The following is a 23,176-nucleotide window of genomic DNA, read 5'->3' as shown; positions in this document are numbered from 1 at the left end:
CCAACTATTTATTAGGGGACAGAATTTATTGCTCCTATATACTGTGAAATTTGGCTTGGCAGAAATCACAGAAAAAAAGCCAAGAACTGCTGTAAAGATGTGCCAATTCTCCTATAAGAAGTATAATTTGTAGAAAAAAAACTACCAGAAGGTACAGTAAAAATGATGGAAAAGTTACAATTATAAAACAGCTCCCCTCTACCTGGAACTGTCCATGCCAGAAATGTCATACCAGGAAAAAAATCCCCAGAAAAGGATACTTTAGTAGAAAGGATCAAAACAAATGGCAAAGGAAAAGTTCCTTTCAGTTGTGCTTCTCGTATGTCTCTGCTATGAAAAAAAACAAAACCATTTAATTTTCATAATTAAAATGGATGCTCTGCACATGCAGAACAGAGAGAGGGACTCCTTTAGGAAGAAGGGGAAGAAGCATCCTACATTCTCAGGGTTACCAGTAGGGTACATGCTGATGACAGCTAAGGAAGGGGAGCTGTCCAGAATCTGCCCCATGCTTCTCTTCCCTAAAAGTGGGTCTGCACCTGTAAAAGCCTTACAAGAACAAAAGGCCTCAAGTTAGAACAGGTCAGCAGAGCCATCTCACATCCACTCTCACAAACCACTACTGTATTCTTTAAATCATTGCACACTTTGTTATGCACAGGATCCTAAATGTGAGTCAGACAGGAACAATGAAACTAAACTTTCTCATCTCTAATTTTATCTTCATTTCTGAGTGTCACCATTTTTTTATATATATATATATATTTTGGCGAGTGTTTCACAGCTGTTAATAAACTTTAATTCTATTCATATGAGCAAAGGCGCTCCTATTAGTTTCATTTTTTTAAGAAAAAACTTTTTAGACAGGAGAGGAAATTGATTATTAATTTTAGTTTTTGGTATGAGATACATAACCTGACTTTTCAGGAAACTTGGCATTGTTAAGCCCTTTGTGTATAGGTCCATATAACATCCTGAGGCAGGCCCAGGGTTAGAAATGTAGTTGCACACTGCTGTCAGCATGACATGGTCCATTAACATTTAAGATCTGTGTCCCACTAATTTCTCTGTACATTGATATTAAAATCATTTATCCCACCAACTACAGTTGTAAAAGTGAGCGATCAGCACTTTGCAAACTTATATCCACACTGCAAGCTGACCAGCTGGAAAATGAGAAGGTCTCAACTGGTCAAGGCTTGTAAAAATACTCCTTGGAGTAATGCACTGAACATCATGCAGAAACACTTAGGACGGATATTGTTCATTCCCTTCCTGAAGTCTGCTCTGTTTATTAAACTCCTTTCAACAGATGCAGAGAGATTGCCCAGTATTTTGCAGACATAACTGCATATCCCTTTGTTACTCAGGAGATTTTTCTGCACAATTTAAAGGGGAAACTACCTATGGAGAAAGGTTCTGTCTGAGCTATTGAAACATATGGACAATGAGTGGATTAAGCTTGCATGAGCAAACTTAGTGTAGCATTCTCTCACTTGCATCCTTGATTCTCCAGCTGTTTTGAACTTTGGCTGAGATAATTTCTTTTTTTTTTTTGTTCTTTCTTTAATCCCTTCATCCCTTGGGGGTACTCAGTAAGGGAGGATTATGCTGACACCCAACTCTGTCTTCCTATAAGCTTACATATGATCAGCAGCAAGTGGCATTGATCATACCAATACCCCCCTCTCCCAGTGCCACATCAGTGAAATGATGGATTCTGCCAGGTGTTGGATCATGGATGAGGGCACCTTGGCAGTTACAGTCGTCATTTCTGTCTTCTTTTAATACTCATGCATCCCACATGTCAGCTAACTGAGAAAAGGTTGGTGCCCAGTCAATTTGTTTACATCCTATGTAGAATGTTTGCTGATGTGGGAAGTCATGACCTTTCCAGGACAGCAAACAAATGGCCTTTACAATTCAAAAGATTTTCTTGTGTGTAATGACCTGCCTCTGAGGCAGGGAAGCTGAGCTCCCTGTTAATAAATCCTTTGAGGTGAATTAAGAGTGAAACAACATGGATTGATTGGTGTCAATGAGGCAGATTTGTTTTAAAACAATTTGATTGCAATGGAAAGCATGTAGCAGCTGTTTTGGTTCTTTTCTAGAAAAGTATGAGAATACCATGAAGAAAATATACAAGTTAAAAAAAGAAGAAGGAAAGGACACAGACAGATGGATAGTAGAGGGGAAGGATATCATCAGCCATGGGTGAAGAGATAAGACTTGATCATTACAATTCTGATGTCTGTGGTGGGACTAACAGTCACAGTCTTGATTTCTTGAGGGTGGAGGCCCATGAAAAAAGAGTTCATCAGGTTGTATATGTTAAAATTATTGTGGGGACAGCTAGATGCCTTCTCAGGAAGAAGATTCTCTGTGTCTTGTACAACACTACAGAGCATGTGCAGTCATCTGGTGGAGAGTTCCCAAAAGAATTGGGGGGTGCTTCGGGGTCCTTGGTGGTCCAAAGTCCCCTCTAGAGTCATGACTGCTATTGGACCCTGCTTTTCTGTAGATGTCTCTTATGGGGAAAGGGGGAAGGTGACATCAAAAAAGCATTACCTCACCTCTGCAGGATTTGCTTCTTACCAGATATTCCAATTGACTGGTTTGAAATATATTGTTTGAGACATCATTCCCTGATTGTCCTGGATGCAATCAAGCTCGGGGAAACCTGGAAAATGGTTAGGATGCCACACTTGTGAAATTGCTTTCCTAGAATCCAGGGTAAGGCACAAAGTTGCTTATACTTGAGAAGCTTTTTCTTCCCACCCTCTCACAGGCCCAAGTATCCATCACACTGACCAGCAAATTCAGAGAACAACAATGACAACAAAACCTGGGACGTGCTAAAAAATTTCACACTTAGAATTGCAATTTTATGAAGAATAGTAGAATATGTCCCATACAATGAATTGCTAGAGATCTCAGCCTCAGATTTCATTTTGTGAAAAGACATGTGCTTCTTAAAATATATATGATTTGTTAGGAGAGAGATGGATACCAAAGTTTCAGCAGAAAGATATTTATCACAGAAACTCACCTGATGGAAAGGAGAAGAGCAATATTTGCAGATGAATTTAATCAGATGGAGGAGTGAATAATACTTGGAGTTCTTTGGATTGCAAATAAGGAGGCATTGGTAAATTGTTTGAAAGGAACCTAATTTTTAACTGGAGTGCAGTGGTAGCTTTTTAAAATGGATGCAAGAAAGTAGCTTGTAAAGACATGCTGTAGTTTCATTTTGGTCAGATTCTGTGGCTTCAGTTAATCTGACAGAGATATATTCAAGAAAACAGCTGCTAATTTCTGCTGATCTCAGTACAGGAAGAAAGAGGTGTTCATTCTGTAAAGAAATTATGAAGGCTTGACCAACAACAAAAATCTTTAAATGCAGACTTTTTGCAGGTTTTATTTTTAGGCTTTTTGCTTCTGTTGTTAAAGAAAGCTATGATAGCAACAAGCTGTGATGGATACAACAAAATCCAGGCTCATTAGAAATGTTGAGAAGCTTTTGTGCTAGTGTAAAAAATCCATCAAAACCTGAACAAGACTGTTTTTATTCCTAAATCACAACTGATCTCACCCTGTGAAAATGCTACATATCTTGCATGTGGAGAAGTATCATGGCCTGAGAATTTCCAGATGTTTTCCTGGTCTTCATCAGTTATTTCCAAAATACAGAAATTACTTGTTTACTGGGTTGCAAAACTCTGTTTGTCTGTACTGTGCACATCTCTAGCACTAACCAACACAATACCAGCAGACATTAGACAAAATTGCAATGGGGCCAAGAAATCACAGGTTTCTGGGGAATTTCAGCATTTATTTTCTGAAGAAGATGATTGGCAGGTGATTTCTGGCCCCTGCTCTGTCCACGTCAAGAAAAGAAGAGTAGACACTTCTGGTGCTCCACAGATTTGAGCTCTCCAGAACTCACACAGCCCTTGGATTCATTACCTCTTGCTGTCAGTGGAGCAATTTCTATTGAATTCCCACTGTGTTGAGTCCCAGTGGCCAGTACTATTAGGAAAACCTTTCTTGGGCTTTCTTTTCTCTTCCCTGTCACTGGCACTGATTGTTTTGGGGTTGGTTTCTGAAGGAGTGCAGGGAATGGCCACCTGTCAAGGTCTGTGCAGCCTTGAAAAGGCCAGGAGGAGTAGAGGACAGCGTCTGTGTCAGAGCAGAGAGCACCACTGAAATGTGGCTGAGTAGTGACTGGAAGAATTTTTAGGAAGAAGAATTGTATTGCAACATTTTCCTAACGCTGTATTAGGAAAAGGGAATGGGATCACAACCAGGAAAGAAATTCTGAGCAAACCTGTTGTGATGCAGTGGGGTCTTTAATGAACAGGGCAATTAGTGATTAAAGGTGATATTGTGCCAAAAGGTTTATTTTCAGCCCAGTGGCCCCTCGAAAGAGGCACTGGAACTGACTCAGGAGAGTCACTACTTCTTATGGAGCTTTGAGAGGACACAGGTCAGCCTAAATTTTCCCTACTCTGCATTTGAGGTTTGGCAATAGGTTTTGGTAGGGTTAGAGGCCATCAACAGATTTTGCTGTTTCTGCTGTAATGTTTTTTTTCTAACTGAGTGCAGAAGAAAGTTCAGTTAAAAAAAAAAAATCTAGCTAAAAGGAAATGATGAACTATAACAAAAGATAAGTCATTGTTGCATTGATTTTAAAAAGTAAGGAAGGTGGAGATTTCTCCGCACTAGAATCAGATTACCAAGGCAGTAAAATGGGGAATTAGGAACAGAATAGATAAGAGTTGAAGAGACTATTAAAAGATTACAGAGTCTAGAAACTGATAGAATGGAACAATGACCTATATTTCACACTCTGAAAGCAAACTAGGAAAACATGCAAGAAACCTTTCATAGATGTATCCAGTATTAGACTATTCAATGAAGTAAAATTCTGAAAAAAAATAATAATCTGATCAAAAACACTTTGCACTCCAGGAACACTAAATATAGCTTTTAGGCTATGAATGAGAGAATTTTGGATACCAAGAAAACAAGTGAGTACTCACAGTGTCCATTGAACACAGGCAGTCATTAGTTGTTCATATATGTATGTACATGTGCTCCTATTCACATATAAATGTGTGCTATTTTTTGCAGCGTTCAAAAAATATTAATTTGTACAAAGGCTTTATTAAAAAAAAATCCCTCGATTTTATTATATGCTCTGTGATACAGAACATTTTCTTAAAGTCCAGGTTATGGGGTCAAATATTGCATAAAATAACAGCAGAATGGAAAGAAAAAAGATTGTAACCTTCTTGGCTATAAGCAAAATGTTAAAAGCATGAAAGGAATGCAATGTAAAAGCTCAGAATGTCAAAATGATCCTCCTTAAATATGAATATCTCATCTCTTCAGTTCTAATATGATTATTTTTGCAGGGCTTGCCCTACTTTTTGTTTTTTTTTTTTTTTTTTTAACTTTTAGGATTAGCTACAGTGCAATGTGTTCACCCTTACAGCCATTTTGATGACATAAAATGCAAATGAGATTAAAGCACTTTTGTGTTTGCCTCTCTGTGACCCACCAAGAGCTCGACAGAGAGGTGACTGTTTCAATTCTTCTCTAGACACTTCCTGGGTTTACAGATTCTTGTTTTTCCCGAAAAGCAGGGAATGGGAAAAGCCATAGCAGGCTGAGCCATCTTTCCAGCTGGGGGGATTTGGGAAACATCAGTGTCTCCAGGCTCAATATGTGTTGTCACACTGGCCATAACCACACAATCTATAGACAATCTATACACACCCAGCATATTCTCATTAAGCAGAGAACAAAAATGCAGTCATTAAAATAAAATAATTTTTTGTACTTTACCCTTTCAGGTTACGGTGTTTATATATATATGTGTATATATATATATATATATATATATATATATATAATTTATTTTAGCATTATTATTGTTTCTTCAAATGGATTCAAGGAAGGATTTTGAGATATCCCCGATGATAATCACATTTGGGGCACCAGCACTGTGGGGCATGCCCAGAGTCATGGTGTTCTCTTCATGAGCTGTAAAACCTCACCACAGAATCAGAGAATCACAAAACATCCTGATTTGAAAAGGATCTTTGAAACTCAATTCCTGGCCTTGCACAGGACAACCCCAAGAATCACAGCATGTCTGAAGCTTTCGAGAGTATTTTTTTAAAAAGTGAGAATTTTGCTTGTGCTTATTAAATCATAGCCCAGTCTGAGATCCCAATTTTCAGAATTAACAAACCCTCTACTGACATAAATTAATTATATATATATAATCAGTTTCTCTCTGAGGTATTGACTAGGACTAGCCTGCTAATTTCTCCTGCTAGACCAGAATTATCATGAATTATGACAGAGTATCTCTTGTGGAAATGGTCCAAAGTTCACATTTTTCTGTGCAATGCAAAAATACCTACCAGGATGGGAAAATCTCAAAAAATTATAACAGTAATACTAAAGCATTAACATATAACATTAGCTATAAAATATAGGGGGAAAGAAAGGAATAATTAAAGATGCAAAGAAGAGAAGGAACTCTTAAGACAAATTGAAATGTGAAGGAATGCTGCAAATAGGAAATCTGCTTTAACTGCATGTTTCATTTGAAATACCATTAAGGTGAAATGCACACTACTTACAGAAAGCCCTGCTACTTTTCTTGCTACTGCACTGGGGAGGGGGCAAGCAGTGGGCTCAGAGAGCTCTTAAATAGAGTATCTTAATGGATCAGGGTCTAATTGCTCAGCCCCTGGGCTAAGCCATCGTTTCTGAAGTTGACACCTCCAGATGCTGAATCAGCAAAGCTTTCCAGCAGGAACAAAGCCTGGAGAAGGATATTTAAAAACCCTGCAAAGAGTCTATGAGACATCCTTCAGGGAATATGGAGATCATGGATCTTGACTCCCATTCCCAAGGAGTCTGTCCATTACAGGCTGTACCAGTAACATGTCTTAGATGGTGCAAATCATCAGACTACCCTCCCTCTCTCCATGGTGAAACACTGTTTAAGTTTTAGGCATTTACTTTCTGTCATTCTTAACCTCTTTCCTTAACCCAGGAAATCATTTCAGGCTTTTTTTTCAACAAAACATCTTAGAGCTTCCTTTGCTTTAGTGCATGATTTTAATTAAAAATATGCATATCAATTGCATGCTAAAGAGAGAGCAAGGCTTTGACGCACATACTTAGGGTCAGTCATGTCTGCAACCTCGACTAGAGGTCATGGAAGAAAATGGATATGCTCTGGTTCATTGGAGTAGGTGTAGAGCTGTGGTGTCCCACCAGTTCTAGTAAGCCCCCTTGACAAAATTATGTGGGCTTTGGGACTCACATCCCAGCTCATCATTGTCCCACAGGACAAGGGAACATCCATATCCCACATTACAAGGGCACTGAACATGTGCTGGACACAACTCACTAGAGTTTGGTAAAATCTGCTGGAGTTCAGTAAAATCCTAATTACAGTCCATCCCCCAAGCATGGTTGATGTCATTTTCCACATCTTCCTTCTCCCACTCCCCCACTCTCCCCTCTCTGCCTGCTGAGCTCTGCACAAGCCTTACAGAGTTAATGTCAAGCTGAGAGAGAGGAACTCACCTGCATTACAGAGGGCATGTTTCACATATGTGCACATACACGAGCATGTGCACTTTCAGATATGGCCTTGAGAATCATAGAATCACAGAATGGTTTGGATTGGAAGGGACCTTAATTTTTTAAAAGGAAAAAGAAACACGACCTCTCCATTACTGTCAACTATTACATTTTGATGCAATAAATACACTGGAAAGCAGCTCTAGACAAAAGAGTTATAGGATAGAAGTTCTACATTTCCAAACGTGCTATGATGCTTGGTTTTTTGTTGCAAATCAATTTTGTTAGATTTTACAGCCTTATCAGAATGGAAATCAAAGAATTAGGCCAGATGCTGCTGTTCCTCCAGTGTTTTCTTATTGTAAATCATTTCTTCTTTGAGAAGTAATTTTCAGTAGCAACTCTTGGGCATCATGGACATTAATTATTAAAAATGAAAATATTAATACTGGTAAGTTTTTCTGTACTGTTAAAATATTAAGACTTTTTTCTATGAAAACACTACAGCAGTAACACTGTATGGATTTTGTAATGCTAAATATAAAAGACAAAAAAAAAGAGACAGACTTGTTTTACCATAGTTATATTAAAACCTCTCAGTTAATCTTGAAAAGTAAGCCAAAGTTTCTGTGAGTTTAATATACTGTTTTCACAAGTGTTTTAATTTGGGGTAAAACCTGCATTGCTATAGAGCAGCAACAAGGAAATCAGTAAGAGCACAGGAAGGAGCTGGAACAGTTTCTCTAAAACACTGATCAGGCAGGAATGAGGAGCAAGAGCTTCAAGCCACTGGCAGAGGTATCAAAAGTAACAATTTCTTGCCCTCATCTTAGAAAAAACAACACTTCAACATCTCATCAACCTCCCTGGGTATTTTCAAAATATTCTGGATTTACCCAGAGTGTCTTTACTGCTCTTCTCATGCTTTCTCTTCTCTTTTGCTATATAAACCAAAATAAAATACTCTTCCAGGAAGAAGGCAAGTCTCCTGCCAGCACTGACACTCATCTATTTAAAATTTTGACAAGCTCAATGTAAGTGGGCCCCATATATTACAAAGTTATCTGACATCATTCCTTCAAAGGTCTGTTAAGGTGATCTAGCTCAAAATGATTATACATTTTCAGAATATGCTGATTCTAACTGTGCCAGACATCACAATCAAATAGAGAACCATAACAGACTTAAATACAGCCTTAAATCCAGTTCCCAGAAAGAGGGATCCAGAAGTTCTTTTGTTATTTCAGTCTAAATAAATGAGATAATAATAAATGTTTTTCCAGTTGATGGTCATTGTTAGGCGCTTTGCAAAAATCCCATCTGCTTATACAGAGGAAAACACCCTCTCAACATGGTTTATGTAGTAATAGAGACTCATTTTATGGAAAAGGCTGCCAGTCACTGTATGATGATTCGGTTCAGAAGACCAGGATTTGAGACATTCAAACGAGAAACTTGAAGCTGTAGCAAATACCTATATTCTTTGCGAATACCAGATGCCATAGACTGAAAAAATACTGTGGATTCATTGGTGTAATAATTCTTTTGGCACCTGAGCTGCAAGGTCCGTGCTCTCACGCTGGTGTGCTTGGTGGACTCAAAGAGATCATTTTGACCTCAAAGAGATTGTGTGTGTCTATGACATATCTTCATTTTTACAGCTGTATTGTGAAGTAACTATGGCTGCTGCCTTTGTAAAGCATTTTGGCATCTAATGATACAGAAAGAGGAGACTTAGTTAGGTTCCCAAGTCCCTGGTGTTCTATGCCTTCAAGATGCTGTGGGCTGAAGACTCCAGCGTGGATCACAGAAGCAGCAGAGGAAGCTTCTGGGTAAGAATGGAAGAACGCAGTCCACAGCAGCTGCTTCCTATAACAGAATTACAGACACAAGCACAGAGAATTTATCTTGTTCCTATTGCCATCCACACAGCAGCATGTGGAAAGAATACTTGTGTTTTTATCTACAGATAATGCCTTGACCATTTGCTCCAGCCTTTCATTGGAAGCACTATACATCAGGGACTTCATCTCCAGCCCTGTTTTGTCTTAAGAAGCATTAAGGGGAGGTGATGAGGAGCAGAGAGGTTTCTGATGGGCCACTAGGGAAAGGAGTTACTGAGTGAAAATGTCAAGGTAGAAATTCTTGGCACCGTAATCAAGACAGGCTCTCAGGACTTTTTAAAATATGTCTTTAAATCTACTTACAGTCTGGCTGAAACCAGATTTACAGTCTATTTTTGCAGCTGCCAGTCTCCACTTAGAAAAGCTTTAGTGTTGGATATGGATAGTGCACTTCAAAAGGTAGACAGAAACCTTTGAAGTGCACACAGGCTGATGTGGGGTTGCTCCAAAGTACAGGTTTCCTCTGACAACAAAGGTATTTAGAAATGTTAGGATCCCAAAAGTGCTCAGGATTTCTTCTGTCTAGGTGGGAAAAGCATTAGATTTTACATCTAAGTGTGTTTATGTATTTAAAAAGTACATTTTCCATATTTACCTTGTTTCTGTGTGTGCATAGGTGAGGGAAAGAAGCCATCTATTTATATTGTGATATTTTTCCATTTAAGAATTTGTTAACAATATCTTTGAACTTATGGGAACGCTCTTGGAAAATATCTGTAAGGACCAACTCCTGAATCAGCATAAATCAGTTGTGGTTAACAAAGCACATCTTTTAACATTCAAATTTTGAAAATGTGCAAAATCTGGCATTTCATTGTCTTCTGTTGAATACCTTTTTAGAACGTTTGTAGTATTTATCAAAACACACACACTTAACATGTTTAAATGGAGTAGTTATTGAGTAAAATATTTAGGTATATTAGTAACAATGAAAAAGATGAAAAGATCTTCAAAACTCCCATTGACGAGACCCACTTCTTGTATTTATGGAGGGTTTTTTTCCAGTTAGGTCAAATAACTATCACAAAAATAAATTCAGGTACTAGCAAATCCCCTTGCCTATAACAACTAATGGTAAAATTTTATTTCAAGAGTATTTACCTAGAGACATATGAAGACAGCTAACTGAATAGATTTAAGCACTGTTGATACTGTATAACAGTTCTGCACTGTTGGTTGTTGTATTTTTCCTAAAAATGAGAATTTGAAATAAAAAGTGAAAAGTTATAGTAACATCATTTAAAAAAAAATCTTTCCTTGCATTTTAAATTTTTTTGACAGAGTTCTAGCAACATGTTTAATATACAAGTTTGAGAAAAAAAGGCAAAAAAAGTGTTTTTGCTGGAAGCCTGCAGAAGGTTTATTGCAAAAAGATGAAATTTGGACAAATATGTTTTGAAGCAATTTCACCCACCTTAGCTACAATAGTGTAATTTACCAGAAGATTTCTAAGAATCTGCTGAAGTACATACAACTGGCTTTTTAAATTTATATTGGTGTAAGTCCACTGCTAACTGTATTGACCTATAGCTACTTTGTAGCGTCTTTTAGTGTGAGAATGTCACTTTTATTAATAACTGGAAGTTCATGGAAAACTATATTTAAGTGTGCTTATACTACTAGAAAAGAGTTTTTTTATTTTTTCCTCCAAAGCGTGACATTCAAAAGGAAAAACACTCCGACCCTTACAATAACCTCATATATTGTTAAGGAAGCACTTTAAGTACCCTTCTACTGGCTTTATTCCCTGGATTAAGAGGAAGTTAAGCACACATGTAGAAAACGAACAAAATTTTATTTAATTTTAGAAAATAAGCAAATATATTGGGGGCTTTGTTTTTTCTCTTACCAACAACTACTTTTTGCTTCCAATATAACAAGATAAGGGGAAAAGAAGATCACACACATGGGAGCTAGATCCACCAAAGCAGAAGGACAGTTTTACATCAGTTTACTAGGTCAAAGCTGACCTTAAAACTAGATTGGCTGGCAGCTGCTGGTTTTCTGCCCCATTTCAGGAATCTTCGAGCAGTTGCTGCAGTAGCTTGTGTCCCTCCCTCCCCTGCCATCAGCACAGGGGCTGGTGGCCAGGGCCACTTTACTCCTGGCTGGTCTCCAGCTGCTAAAGCAGCTGGCCCCTTGAGGCTGCTGGCAATCAGTGAAAATCAAATCAGCCCTGTGCTGTGAACTGGTGCTGGAGTGAACTGATGCTGGGAAAGCACAGAGCTGGTATATTGTTCCTTCTTGGCCAGAAGTGTAGATCAGCATTTTCAGACTGCTTTCTGTCTCAAAAGGTGTTTTAGTCTGCTTTAGTGCTTTAGAAATTTCACTTTTAGACACACACATTTAGTCTCATTATAAGGAAAGTGGAGAGATTAAAAACTTGTAAGTGAAATCCAGCAGTTTGATTCCAGTAAAATTGTTCTGAAACAAAGTTTAACCTAAGGATGTACAAAGGCAGCAATATTTACATAGTAGGATGAAACACCTTCTGCAACAAGTTTTGTAGGAGGAAGCAAAGAAGAATGTAGCTGTGCATACATGTCCTTCTTCTAGTGCTGGTCAAGTTTGGATTTTATTTCACATGAACAATATAAAATAAATATGGGGACTTAGTGTCAGACCACACAAATAGGATTTTGTCTGATAAAGCCAGTTCTGATGGGACTTTCACTTACCTGGAAAGTCTGTCAGAATCCGGCTGAGTGGCAGAGCTGATCACAACCTGGTTGACAGGCAGGAATTCCGGACTTGTCTCACTGTCTCCCAGGGCACTTGACAGATGAGAGATTCCCTTTTCCTCTTGTGTGTCTTTTCTCCCTTGCCAGACTTGAAAGATAAGGAAGCAGAAAAGTCTTCTATCTCCATCCATTCCTATTGTACTGAGCCTGCTGCTCACTCTGCTCTGTGGCAGCTCTTGTTGGTTCCCTGCCCTATCTCTGTAAATCTAAGTCAGCATTTCCAGAGAAAATGCTGCTTAATAACTTCAAAGAGTTACTGCTCCTGTCTTTGTCTGTGCATGGTACAGCAGAGTAAAGAATAAAGAACAGACACAAAGTGACCCAACCCCCATATTTGTACTGAAGATTATAAAGCAGTGCTTGTCCAAGAAAATGCAGTTTCTTTGGCAAGCATGCTGAGGCCAGGAGCACGTGTGAATATTAAAATCCCCAGAGAGACAGGGCACTTTCTAAGGAACAGTCTTCCATATCAGGTTTCAGGTGGTGAGAACCTGATTCTTTGTCTCATGCATGAGCTGGGAGTGTAAATTCACTGTGAGTTGATTTAATGGTCTGTCAGCAAATATAATGAGAGCAACATCAGTTTCACTGCACCTCCACAACCTGTTTCACTTTCCATTTTCTGAGTTTCCCAAGCATTGCTTCTCTGGCTCTTGCTGCTGTGAGTTTCCTCTTGACCATCCCCAATTCTTCCTCTCTAGTTAAAGTTTCTCAGTTGAGGTAAGCAGGTATCCCACACATGATGCTCTAGTTTTGAGGATTGGTGGGTGTGATGAGGTATTACAATGTGAAACAGTAGTTTCTTTTTAACTGGTGAGGTTCAAAGGGAATTGCAGGTACTTCCCCCTGACTGCATTCCTCCAGAAACAGCCTGTCTTTGTGAGATGGGTTAGACTTCTTTAGAAAGGCAAACAAAAAGGCTTTATGACCAAGATGCCATGCACAGAAGAACTAACACACGCCACTGGATACCAATGGGGAATTCTTGTTAAGATAAGCACAAAGCAGTCCTGTGCATCTTGCCTGGGCAGACCCAATGACTGGAGATACTGAATTCTGCTGAGTCACCAGTGACTGAGAGGGAACCTCATCAATGTCTGTCAGTGCCTGCAGGGAGGGGTCAGAGCATGGACCAGGCTCTGCTCAGGGGTGTCAGCAATGGGACAAGAGGCAAGGGGCAGGAACTGATGCCCAGGAAGTTCCACCTGAACATGAGGAAGAATTTATTCCCTGTGCAGTGACCAAGCACTGGAACAGTGCCTCCCTCACTGGAGACGTTCCAGAACCACTGGAGATAATCCAGAGGTACCTGGATGCAATCCCGTGCCATGTGCTTTAGGTTGATCCTGCTTGAGCAGGGGGATGGGACCAGATGACCACTGCGGTCCCTTCCAACCCAACCCAACCCAACCCACTGTGAGATTCTGTGATCATCATAGCAGGTGACTGTGACATCTTTGGCTTGTGCACAGGCTCTACCTTTTCAATTCCGTCCTGTGTTTGAAAAAAATAAAAGGCTCGGTTCTGTCCTCTAAAAACTCCCATTACATATGTGATGGCTCAGTGACCTTCCACAAGGTTTCCCCAGTTTCTTCTCCATCCAGCAGTAACCAAATTGTATTGTATTACTGAATGTATTGAATAAATTGAATGTATTCCATTCATCCACCACCCTTCAACACTGTCCATCCTGCCCTAGCAACCAATGCCACCTTCTCTGATCTGAGCCACAAGGCTCTCATTTTGACCATTTGCTGCTACTTTGGAAGCTGGCCTTTGTGCAAGCATGGATGACAGCTTTGCCACTTGCATCTTGTTTTATACATACTGGCATGGTGCACCTCATTGCAATGAAGCAAATGTCATTGTCACAAAATTCAACAGTTTTTTTCCCTTTGAGAGACTGCTGTTCTTGTTAACATGCTTTTAACTACTGGAACTAAAACACTAGAAGCAGAAACAGGGCCTTGGTAGCTCTGCAGAAATGGGGAAATTCTCCCTGTCTCAGCAGTTAGCACAGGCCAAAGAGAAGTGCAGTATTTGGATGAGATTCCTAATCAGTTACCTGCACAATCCAATTGCTTTTAATACATTACTACTTCTCAGCATCTCATCTACCTTATTCACAGATGTATCACATTGAGAATCTTCCAACAGTTAAATTGGAGACACGAGAACAGAAGAGAGAACCCTCAGCTTTATCTTACTCCTGCCCAGAAAATCCAATACAAACATTGCATTTGGAGTGCCTTGCCTTGACTGCTGATTGATTGCTGAATTCACTACTGGCATCTCTAGCTAAACACATGCAGGGAAGACTCTGGGCCTCTATTTTGAAGGCTTACCCAACTGTGCATCCATAAAATTGAAACAGCAGCAGTAATTTGGCTTCCTCTGGCTCTTTCAGGTTTTTTTTTTGCTGGGTAGACCCCAACTGCCTTTTAGGGAGATTTGCTGCTGCTAATTTTTTTAACAGACCATCTGTCTCATTTTGTATTCCAGAACATTCTTCCCCTTTTTTGTCATGCTTCCAGCAGAGCTAGAAGTTAGTTGGACTGCTCGTGCTGTAGATAGTTACCAGGCTGCTCTTCTGTTGCTGGTGAAGCAGAAAAGAGAAAAAGACACCCTGTTTATGCTTCCTTTCCTTTGGAAGGAAGTCCTACAGTCCTCTCAGCAGGGAAGGCTCTTGGCACCTTCATGGCTTCTGCAACAATTCTTTTACACTGAAGACAATGTAAACCCCTCCTGTAAAGCCTTAGGAAAAGACTGGAAATAGCAAAGGTAGGCAAAAGGGACCAGGGGCTTTTTTACTCCCCAGGGAGAGTGTAGCTCTAACTGTTGTCATGCCTAGTTAGCTGGACCACATAAAGAACAACATATTTGCTGCAGATCTCTTAGAATGATAGAATCATAGAATGGCCTGGGTTGAAAGGGACCTTACAGGTCATCTGGTTCTGTCCTCCTGCCATGGCCAAGGACACCTTTCACTGGACCAGGCTGCTCAGAGCTTCACCCAGCCTTGAACACTTCCAGGGATGGGGCATCCACAGCTTCTCTGAGAAACCTGTGCCAGTGCCCTACCATCCTCCCAGCAAAGAATTTCTTTGTAATATCTGATCTAAACCTGCTGTCTGTCAGTTTGAAGCCATTCTCCATTGTCCTGTCACTCCATGTTCTTGCAAATAGTCTCTCTCCATCTTTCTTGTTGACTCACTTGAGGTACTGGAAGGGCACAATTAGGTTACCACAAACGTTTTTCTTTTCCAGGATGATCAATGAACACCAGGGATAGCAGGGATACAACAAAATACTCGCTGAAGTGTGAAGTACAGCTCGAGAGATTTCAAACAGTGCTCTATGCTGCCCCTTCAAGTCACAGGCATCATCAAAAAGAAGATGGGCAGAAAATAATTTTATTTGTCTACATATCCAGTCCTGACACTCATAGGTTCAATTTTTTTCAACTAAAATGGGTAGGAAAGCTGCTTATTATACAAACCCTGTGGATTTCGCATTCCATGTCAAAAAATTTAAACATACAAACCTTGAGAGAAGTGAAAACACAAAAGAACTTACTACTGATATAAGAGTATATGGCATATTTTGCTGTGAGTCCATCACAGAAATATGGAAATACTAATAATCCTCATTTGGTTCCAGATACCTAGGTTGTTGCTGTTTCCCTGAATGATTTGTACAGCCATTGGAGAGAAGGATTTTCTGGAATCTGAATAATCTATTTAAGGAATCTACCTTAGAGTAAGCTGAAGTATACCCTAGAAGTGTGTATTTTCTGTAATTGCAGTCAAAATCACTATCACTGTTGTAGATATCTTTGCTGCAGTGTTCTCATTTGACCAGATGAGTCCCCCCCTAAAGAAACTGTTGGAAGAGTTCAGGAATAATCACTTAGGGAGCCATTAGAATTTGGCAAGAAAAGGAAGGCACACTGATGCTAATGGAGGTGATTGGTGCTCTAATCCATCGGGCAACAGGATTATCCCATCTGTGATATCTGCTTGTGAGGCAAAGCTCCATCACCAGGTCAGCACTGTCTGACACTGGCCCTGATTTCTGAACTGCAACCTCACAGAATCGTGGAATGGCCTGGGTTGGAAGGAACCTCAAAGATTATCTTGTTCCAACCCTTCTGCTGTGGATGGGGACAACTTCCTCTGACCAGGCTGCTCAGAGCCTCATCCAACCTCATGGGGCATTCACAACTTCTCCAGACAACCTGTGCAGTGCCTCACCCCTCTCACAGAAATTATTTTCTTTTCCTAACATCCAATCTAAACTTACTCTCAGTCAGTTTGAATCTATTCCCTCTTGTCCTCTCACTATTTGAAGTTACTAACTGAGGAAATTCTGAGCACACCTGGTCTGTCCAGAGTCTCATGAGGCTTTGGAAAGCCACAATAAACAGGACACAAGACAACTACAAATAAAGGAGGTGTGTGGAAGCAAGGATGAAAATGAGTCCTACAGAGGAGTATAAAAAACCCTGCAAACAGCAAATGTCAAGCCTGTGTGCATCAAATGAATAAAGATGCCAAAACAAGAACTATAGTTCATAGCTTTGCAAATGTTTGCAAACACAGTGTAGGATGCACAGACAACAGCTGAGGGATTCTTTGCAGGAGCAATGAAAATCTTTCTGATGAGCAGTTTAGCCAGGAGAAAAGGAGGCCTAAGGGAGAATTTATCACTCTCTACAACTCCCTGAAAAGAGAGTGTAGCCAGGTGGGGGTTGAGCTCTTCTCCCAGGGAACAAGTGACAGGAAAAGGAAAAACGGTCTCAAGTTGCACCAGGAGAGGTTCAAGTTGGACATCAGGAGGAATTCCATCACGGAAAGGGTTGCTAAACTTTGGAACTGTCAGGGAAGTGGGAGACCCTGGAGGTGTTCAAGACTGGGCTTAGTACTTAGTGCTAAGGTGGTGATTGGTCAAATTTTGGATTTGATGATCTTGGAGCCATTTCCAACCTAAGTGATTATGTGATTCTGTGATCATATTAATATTAAAATTAAAAAAACAGTGAATCATTCACTGATTTATGCTGAGCACAGAAAAAGACGTATGGTGCCAAAAGTGATGCTTAAAAAGTTATTTTTCTTGCAGGGTCACAGGATAAAACAAATGTTGTCCTGTTTCTTTGAAATATAGACATTGGGGAAAAAAAACCTGGAGAGGCATTAAATAAGAACCATTGTGAGAGAAGCTGAACATTTCCAAGTTCAAGTGTATCTGTCTGGTCTTTGTGATCAGAAGATGCACTTCTGGAAGGGCAGTTTATACTTTTCAGGACACAGGTGAATTTTCAAAGGACTAATACCAGAGAAACTATAATCCTAATACAAGTTCATAACTTGCCCTTCTTCTGCTTACTTTTACTTTTTCTAAGAAAGATGACATCAAAGAATAATAGTTCCTAACACTGGGATTGGGCCATATAACCTCCAAACCCTGCAACTTAATTTATCCTATATTTCTACAATTTTACAGGGGAAAAAATACTGGGGATTTACCTTGTTCCATTTTTGCTGCCTAAATTATTTCCAGGGCTCTGAAATCAGAGCACAGGTCGAGTTATGTTTTTTCAATCTCTTTGGAAAGCATCTTTTCAAGGAACTACCGTTTGGGCTTTTTTTACTTCACTGAGAAACTTAACAACTTGATAGCATGGATTGAACATGATGAATACAGAACTAACCTGCTTTCTTGTCTGGAAAATGTAGTGAAAACATAACAACTGGTTGTTTTGAAAACGTGAGTGATACTGAGATGCCAGTTCTAAAACTATCAGACCCTGTTAACTGAATAAATAGGTTTAAATAGTAGTAACTGAATAAATAGGTTTAAATACAATAATAAGAGTGGAAATTAGATGCCACAGGAGAGAAATGAAGCCAGCAAGTTATTTCTCTGTGCTGTAGCTAACCATAGTACCTTAAAAGCATTGAAGTGTAAAACTGTTCAGTGTTCAGGGGTTTTAAGTTTTAATAGACAGCTTGGGGCTTTAACTTTGCTGAAGTTCTGTAGCAGAAAGCACAGAATTAAACTGGCTGAAAACAATTCAGAGGGCAGTTTGGAGTAAATGCTTTAACAAAATAGGGTTAACACTGAGGACTGGTGGCTTATATTTCAGTGGGTGTGAGAAAAACCAAAATGCCACTTCCCCAATGAAAGGAGGTGGTTTTGGCCTTTGTCCATTTATATAAAAACTGTATAACTTTATTTGTGACTGGACAGCCTTAGCTGAAACTTCCCATAAACTCATTAGTGCCATGGTCTAGAGGCACCTGGCAGACTTATCATCTACTGAAAATACAGAGATAATTTTTTCTTTGGCTACAAATGGATGCAAATTGAATGTTAAACTGGAAGAGTCACTGGGGACTTGCAGAGTGAAAAATAGATAAGAGAAACTAAAATAAAAGTGTCTGACAAGATTTTTCATTTCTAAGAGCGAACAGGACTTCATGATAGGCAACAAAGGAACAGATGTGTTTTAATAGGTTGCTTCATGGTTGCAAGACACTGATCTCTTGGCTGCACACACTAGTGAGGAGCTGGCAGCATTTCCTGCAAAGTTAAGAAAGAAGAATCAAAAGCAGCATTGAATCAAAGTGGCCACAAGAACTGGGATAGCCAGGGGCAATTAACTGTTCACTGTGGCTAATGATCAGTGCTCTGGGTATTGGCAGGGGCAACCAGCACACATCCCATAAACTGCCTCAGCACCACGGGCAGCTTTTGGATGGCATTACATAGAAAGGTGTTCCACCCAAGCATGACTAACTTTGGGCTTGGAAAAACAGGACAAGTGTCCAGTCTGCAAAGATTAAGCTTCTCCTATGGAAAATGTGGGCCTGTAAAGCTGCAGCTCTTTGGCTGAGTGCTGGGCTTAGGGTGCAGAGCTGAGCTCAGAGAGGTTCTCACTCCTGTAGCATGGGACAACCAGGGACAGCACAAACCCAGACACATCTGCCCACAGCTGCAGCCACTGGTGACTACTTATGACCCTACTCATGCATAGGTTTCTAGGCCTTTTCTTCTGCATGGCTAAAATATAACTAAAACACTAAAATGCATTTAGAAAACAGCCAAACGTAAAAGTAAAACCCTCTCTTAGTAGTAAATCATCACAGATTGGTTTGGAATTTAAAGACCATCTACTTCCAACCCTTGACAAAATATTTGTTTTCACAGGTTTTTTATTTTCTTCTTAGTTAAATGTGCCCATGGAGACATAATTGCCAATATAAAGGTATGTATTTTATTAAGGAGATATTAGTTTAAATTGGACTGCTTTTTATCAAATTTATAACCACACAGATATAGTTCACATTTTATTTACAGAAACATATTGATTTTGCAGGTTCCTAAAAGGCACTTGGAAGACATGGTAATGGAATGGGAGCTACTTTCTCTTTCAGATCAATTAGCATGAATTTCATGGACTGTGTAAAATGGATGCAATTTACAAAACTCAGCATATTCCTGTGGCTTCTCATGCAGCAGCAGCAGCAACACCCGGGCCACTTAGCACCAGTGACACACTTTCTGGAAAGGCTCTGAAGAAGTGAGGCACAGGTTTTTGGCAGGCTCTGACACATCTAACTGAATTAATTCTGCTGATTATACCCCCTGCAGTATTTACTTGATGAAGCACAAGGGCAGAGAGCTGCTGCACGTATCCCTCCTCCGAAGGCAGTGCTCTCTTGGAATTCGTGCCCAGGTTTAGCCACAGGTCAGCCAGCACTGCAGAGGTGGGGATTCATTTGCTTAATTGTTCTTCCTCCTTTTCTCCAGATATTCTGTGCAAAAACTGGCTGAATTATTCTTGTGAAATACCAGCTAAGAAGTTTATATCTCTTTTTTCATTGTTTATCAGACTGTCCGAGCAGATTTGTTCACACAAATAAATTGCATCTTTTGTTTGTTCAATGAATGTTAATATCCATGACCTTTATGATGACTGTGTTACTGTCTTGTGACTGGTCATTAAAATTGCACTGTAATATTTTGGATGCTTGGCTAACAGACTTTGATAACTTTCTGACCAAAATTATAAAAGATGAGATTTTATTTAATTAAATAAAATTAAATTACTCAACTTGAGAGCTGCTAAATATTTTTAAACATTGATCACAGCAAGACTTTTGGCAATTGGCTATTTTCAGAAGTTTCTGATATTCTCAGATTTTTGAAATTAAAAATACAAGACAGATTTCCTTTCTTCATTAAAAAAAATTAAAAAAAGAAAAATAAATATCCCAGTGGTAAAAATTTTGATTCAGAAGGGAAACTCTGATGCTTCATGGAAATTTTGGTTCATTCTGCTGCCTGTTCTGTGATCACCTCAAACTGTATCTGTTTTCATGCATTGTGAACAGGACTAGAACATCAGCTCAGAAAATGGTAAGATTTCAGTATTTGATAAGAAATAGAGATAGACAGGGAGACCAGCACAAAAAAAGAAAATGACAATGTTGGGAAAACAAAAAGGAACAGTTAAAGCAGAATTTTATAAAATACATTCAGTATTTACATTTTAACATTCCCTAAGCTGTCAATATTTTATTATTACTTTCTATTTTTAGCAGTTCTGAGAGTGATATTAGTTGTGTATTTTGCTTTCACAGTCCTGTGACAGACATTTGGCCAATGAGGTGATTTCATTTTAATACTGCTTATTGATTGCAAGTCAGACCTGAGAACAAAAGAGAAGATCTAAGTCTGCTTGGATACCTATACATTTCTTGAAATAGAGGCTGAGAGACCAATGTTGTGCAGCCACACCTGTGTGTTTTTTCATCCACATGGACAATCTCCAGGTGGGCACACCCACAGCCTGCTCAGGGTAGCACAGAATTTCTCATCCCACCTGCCCGCTGCTACAATTTGTGTTGGCACCTGACTACTGCACAAACACGGTTATGGACATGGAATCATGGAATCATGGAATCATGGAATCATGGAATCATGGAATCATAGAGTCATGGAATCATGGAATCATAGAGTCATGGATTCATAGAGTCATAGAATGGCCTGATTTGGAAGGGACCTTAAACATCACTGTGTTGCTAGGGGAGCAGAAAACAGACAGGGACACTCTGGCTGTGCTCCCTTTCCCTGGGCAGGGAATCCTCCACTGTCACTGAAGATCTTCCTAATTTCTGATCTAAACCTACTCTCTGTCAATTTTAAACTATTCCCCCTTGTCCTGTCACTCCAGGCCCTTGTAAAAAGTTTATCTTCATCTTTCCTGTGGGCTCCCTTCTGGTACAGGAAGGCCACAATCAGGTCTTTCTAGGCTAAACAATCCCAATTCTCTCAGCCTTTCCTCACAGGAGAGGTACTCCAGACCTTTGCTCATCTTGGTGGCTTGTAAGTTTAATATAATATTTAAATAGTATTTATGACATATAGTTTAATTACTTAATAGTTATTTCACAGATTTAATTTATTTTTTCTGAGACACAACAGAGAGGAAAAATTTGGTGATCTATTTTTCTAACATTTTTGTCTATAAAAGAGTAAAAGACTGCTCATATGTTGAAGTGATGCTTTATTCACTATTAATCTTTAACATTTTCAAATTTCTGGAATTATGTGCAGGTCTATTTTGTCTTGATTTCACCAGATCAAGAAGATGAGTTCTTTTGAAGAGAAGATAGTCCTAAAACGCTCTTGTTTGTTCCAATTATATTTATGTGCATTTGACTTTTGAAATTATGCATGAGCAATATGCGGAATTGTTGTTATCTTACCTCAAACATATTTCATAGAATTAAGAGACAATTTATTAGTATTCTGAGGTGCTAATAATCCCTTTCATATGGCTTTTTAAGGTGCATGTACCACAGTTCTGCTGAGCATAACTAAGATTTTTGAGGGTGTGAATTTGCAAAAAATACTTTAAATCCAAATTTCACTTCATCCTGTTAAACACCTGAAGGTGTTTTCCTCTCCTTCTTCCTCTTCCTCATCTCAGTCACCTGTCTTAGCAATCCATTTTTGCAAGTCTTTCTCAAGAAATATTCTCAGCCTTAATGTATATGAGCTACATGTCAGAGTAATGCTGTGATGGGAAGCACTGAATCAGAAATTAAGGAGGTTGAGATGAATATGTTTCCTTAGAATTTATCAAAGGCTAATGTTAGCACTGAAATAGCTGTCAAATAAACATTTCTCTGCTGAAATTCTGTTGATCAGTTTGGCAAAAGTACTTCCTTAATATGAAAATACACTTAGAATACTTTGTCTGAGACAAGTCAAACAAGAATTGTACTTTTTGCCATTTGACTGGTGAAGCAAAATCTTCAGATTTGAGTAGGAGACACCTTTGTGTCTAGTTTGGTATTTAATCTATTTTAATTTCACTGACTTACAAATCAACATTTTTGAAGGACTGGTGGTTTGTTTAGTTTTTTCAAACCAGATTTGATACTTTGAAATGCACCAGATATGTCTGAACAAAGACATTCTTATGGAGGGTGGCATTAAAAGGTCAGTAAACTTAGTTTCTTTTATAGTGCCATGTTTCTTCATAGTGACCAGTATTATGGGTTTTTGTACCAAAGTATTTTTGAGAAAGAAAAATAAAAATTTTTAAAAACCCTTGATCTTTTGTCTTATGGACTTACAGCCAAGATAGCAGGTGTCTAACTAAAGGTCCAAGTAAAATGTTGTAAGTGCAACAGGACAGTATGCTATATATTTAATAATATTATATATTTTTATATATTTATATAAATAGATTATATTTCTATTATAATATATTTTCTATAATTATAATAATATTGGAGGAAAATAATTAATTTCATGTACTAATTTTATTCCTATCCAAAAGCAAAGCTCGTCTGGTAATCAATTAACAAAAACCCACTACAGTTAAAATATAACTGGGTATTA

General features: G+C 39.0%; 1 long non-coding RNA gene across 1 annotated transcript in view; it reads left to right on the top strand.

Moving 5' to 3' along the window:
- Positions 1–22,823, top strand: part of LOC148224618 (uncharacterized) — a 36,014-nt gene extending 13,191 nt beyond the window's left edge. Inside the window, exons 4-5 of the long non-coding RNA XR_015801922.1 lie at positions 19,469–19,526; positions 19,638–22,823. This is a non-coding gene — a long non-coding RNA (uncharacterized LOC148224618). The remainder of the gene's footprint in view (positions 1–19,468; positions 19,527–19,637) is intronic.
- Positions 22,824–23,176: the final 353 nt, after the last annotated feature.

This window comes from Sturnus vulgaris, chromosome 2 (genome assembly GCF_052056855.1).
Source record: "Sturnus vulgaris isolate bStuVul1 chromosome 2, bStuVul1.hap1, whole genome shotgun sequence".
Taxonomy (NCBI): Eukaryota; Metazoa; Chordata; class Aves; order Passeriformes; family Sturnidae; genus Sturnus; species Sturnus vulgaris.
The sequence above is the reverse complement of the archived record's forward strand: the minus strand, read 5'-3'. Positions and strand labels throughout refer to the sequence as shown.